Here is a 4216-nt window from a genome sequence, read left to right as displayed (position 1 = left end):
GAGCCGTAGTTTTTGTTGACCTAATTAATAAAATAATATTTTTTGTGTTACCGATTCAAGCACTACTACTTATATCCAAATGTTCATTATAATTATTTTATTAATAAATAAAACTGTACTCACTCTTACTTTTATTTACATTAATTTATTGTCATCTACTAAACCATGTTCATTCATAGATTTGTAATCAGAACATGGCCAACAGATTGGATCTGCGCCAGAGTACTATTCTATTTCTGGTAATGTTTAACATCGTGGCCTCTTGACCGAAGTTCAATCCAATTGCATTGCGATCTCGCCTGGAATTGTAACTATTTCTGAATCTTACTGTGATTATCTAACAAAAAATCTAAAGCATAAGACAGTCAATAAATTTAAATGTTATGTCAAAGACGTATGTTCAACATGCTTATGGTAAAGCTTTTTTTTAGATTAGATAAAATTATTTTTTTATCCTTTTTAACGTAGTTCAATCGATTTTAAGCTTTTTAGATAAAATTAGTATTAGGTATTAAAATATCTCGGTATTTGGTAGGTATCTCTCTCGAAAGTCGGAAGGTTCTTATAGGCATGTATCGAATGCAAACACACAAAATAGCTTATAAAAATCTGCTATAATAATTTCAAACCCAAACCTTTTTTTTAATTGACCTCAGTAATTAATAGTATAAAAGGCAAACTATATTCATTTAATAATTAAATTATGTTGTAATGCTGATTTTAAAATGTTAAAGGTACATTATTAAAAAGCCAGATAAATACAAGAATTTAATTACAAATCTCTTAGTTCTTAACAATAACGATAACAACCTTCACAGAATGAAAAACATGGCACACCGTACTGATTTGTGTTTCTAATTCTTTTATTGGAATGCCCAGCACTGAATAATTGTTGATTATTTTATCCCGGTGTCGTCGTCATCGTAAATGCTTGGGGTCTTAACTTAGTCTAACATTACGGTTTCTTAAAATTAACTTATGTGGTATTTTCGATTTCCTCCATTGGTCTTTTTTGTTGCCTCTTCCCGACCATTATCTGTAATAAAAAAAATGCGTTATGTACCTGTTTTATTTATCAAAGATATCATTGTCCCCAATTATTTTAATAACAACCTAAAAAATCTGATGCAAAAAATTAAATTGGAACCAAGGAATGCAGTACGCTAGAAAAGACCGTAGATTATTATACATTTTGTACACTGGGATCAGAAATAGAAAGATTTTATTGTATAAATATAATTTAGAACACAGCTAGTTGCGTAAAACGAATGGACATTAAAAAGTAATGAACTTTAATTATCATAATAATTTAGTTCTGCGCCAAAAGAGAATTTATGCTTAGCGAAAACAATTTGTCCGATTTTTATAAATGTGATTTTTAACTTGCTGACAGTGACAGTAAGTTGCTGTTTATAATTATTTATATTTACATTAATTATATTTCAAGTGGTAAATCACTTCGACTGGTCTACTTCGACCAAATTCCGACAGTTTGTTTGTTGTAATGTGTTTAATTAATTAACTGCGGTGCTAATCGAAATTGAATTGTAACGTCTGAAAGACAAATGTGTGACCATTTGTCAACCTGCTTATGCGACGTCGTTTCAGAGTTTTGAATGAGAACGATAATCAGCAAATGGTTTATGAGTTTTATTCTGAGAGTTAGTTATTGACGTTTTCGTAACTATATAATATTTAGATTATACATTAGATAAGTTGTAGAAACGTATTAAGTTTTTCATAATATGTTTTTATGAGCTATCTCGGACGTTTAATTTAAGTATTTTTCAAAGATAGTGGAAAACATAAATTTTAGAAATACTGTATTCGAAAGTGTCCTAATAGAGCCTAATAATATTAAGTTTCGAATACAGTTAATAGTTAATAGTTTCATTTTATCCCACGTTATTGCCCGTTTAAATCTGGTATATTAAATTAGCCCTGGAGAAAGAGGAGAATAAGGTCTAATTTTTCACTTTACTACGAATATTAGAATGCATAGTAGTAACGTAAATCTATGCAAAAAAAATACTTTTCGATAATTTGTGTTTCGAAAAAGACATCGTGATGTTCGATTCAATCAGTGCAATTATATGTATGTACATATGTTGCTGATGGCACGATGTCAGAAATATTATACGGATTATTTACAATCCAAACATTTTCATTATGCATTACTGTATATTGGCAGTGGTACAAATTCTTTTGAAAATTTCATTTCTGTCCATTACGATTATAATATCGCAGACTTTCGAAAGCTATTTTAGAAAGTTATGATGTGGAGAGCAACAGAGGTGCGGACATTTATAGAAATACGGATTCTCTGCGATTTTGATTGCAATGATTCATAATAAAGTTTCAGCAAACGTACAAAAATTCCTTTACAAAAGATAACACAAAGTCACTTCCTGCCGTCTGTACATTTCGATCTTTTAAGCTACAAACGATTTCCAAAGGAATGTGTCCAATAACTAGTTAGTAATATAATGTTACTATGCGATACATTAAAACAATATACTGAGTTTTCTTATGGAACCGAATAACAAAGAAATTTTATTATCCATTGAACCATCTTTTACGACCCCAAAAATATACATCATGAAAATATTCAGTGAAAAAGCATTCACTATTTAAGACCACTTCTGCACTTTGATTATAGGATATATTATGCATAATGCTAATTAAGAAAAACGTGTTAGAATTACACGCGATTAATGCTCTCAGAGATTACAGTACCAACTACCGAAAGCAATAAAAATTACAATGTTATTAGCATATTTAAATTTTCATTAACATTAACGACAGTTTCATGATACCAATTTCCTTTTCTACAGAAATTTATATAAAAATTAGACAGGTATTAATTTCTTGATCATATAGATAAGCTGCACTAGGAATATTTTAAAAAATGCGGCGGTTTTATCATGGTATAAAAAAAGATATCTTGTAAATCCTCTGGAGCCAATTTAATTACTCTTTCGCTGCTCCAAATTGTTCAATCAAAGGTAACTTGTAGAAGCTATAAGTATAGCTTTAAGCAGAAACTAAGATATGACATTGCAGCGATATGACAAGTTCAAGCTCTCTCTATTCTATATAGAATAGAGGGCCATAGAGAGAATAGCCATTTCAGAAAGCCAAGTAATTAGTCATAAAAAGCAATAGAATAATCACCTCAAAACATTCCGGAGTACAAGAGCCAAAGACTGGCGAGAAGAAGTACCAGGATAAGGTAAGTTGCGATTAGGCTCGTTGTCTCGTGGTTCGGCATGGCTGAACAGTGCTCACTGGACAGGACACTCCAGAAAACTGATTCTGACAGCAAAGTGTCGCGACCGCCCACACTCCACGCCCCTTATATCCACATTTATAAATATATTCGGGTAATTATAGAACTGTTGACAACAGGAACTAATTCGGCATTGGCCCTTGATAACAATCACAACAAACCTTATCGTAAAACTGTCAGGATATTGACGAAACCTATATGTTGCAGACTGTAATTAAGTAGATTTCAAAGCCAAATTTAGACATAAAGAAATCCTTTAAAGAGAGACGAAAAAAATTTAATGTTTTATCAACTAACTGAACCATGGCTAATGTCAATGATCCATTTGTGTCTTCAAAGCAACATATTAGTATCAAGAATCAAATAATATTAGAATGGTACTTAGCTACGATAACGAAAGAAAAGGATATTATTTCAGAAGCTGTAAGCATCGTTGAATTCAAAGACAGTCGAGAGAAGTACAATAGCCTTACGTACTAGTCTTAGTTGCAGTCCGCGGTATATCTCCGTGTGGTCCTCAAAAAATAGCACTAATTACACATAGTAGAAATCTTACCAATACCGTCTCTTTTATATTATATTTACTTCCCAAGACATTTTCTTTATTGAAGCACTAATTACACAATAATTTGACACACTTACAGTCGACAGATGAGAATTAAAAGACAGCTGAGTACAGCAACCACAAGAAGAATAACAGGATCACTAGGATCATGTACGTAGCAGCAAGATTAACAGTCTCGGCGTTTATCGGCATGATTGTGGTAAGACAGGGGCTAAACTGAACGCTGGAAGGTCCTCAGCAAAAGTATCACGTGAGTACACAGGGCCATACTTCATGATTTAAGGATTAAATACATTTTCGTTATTCATTAAGTTCATAAATATTTAAATTATTGTATGAAGTTGGATTCAATAGATAATATG

General features: G+C 31.6%; 1 long non-coding RNA gene across 1 annotated transcript; it reads right to left on the bottom strand.

Annotated features, from left to right (window-relative positions):
* Positions 1-755: 755 nt before the first annotated feature.
* Positions 756-3919, bottom strand: LOC123709057. Its single transcript, XR_006753676.1, has 2 exons — positions 3175-3919; positions 756-1036 (listed from the first exon to the last, which is right to left on the bottom strand). It is a non-coding gene; the product is annotated as an uncharacterized LOC123709057 (long non-coding RNA).
* Between the last annotated feature and the right edge of the window lie 297 nt (positions 3920-4216).

This window comes from Pieris brassicae, chromosome 4 (assembly GCF_905147105.1).
Source record: "Pieris brassicae chromosome 4, ilPieBrab1.1, whole genome shotgun sequence".
NCBI lineage: Eukaryota > Metazoa > Arthropoda > Insecta > Lepidoptera > Pieridae > Pieris > Pieris brassicae.
This window is presented reverse-complemented; position numbering and strand designations above follow the sequence as displayed.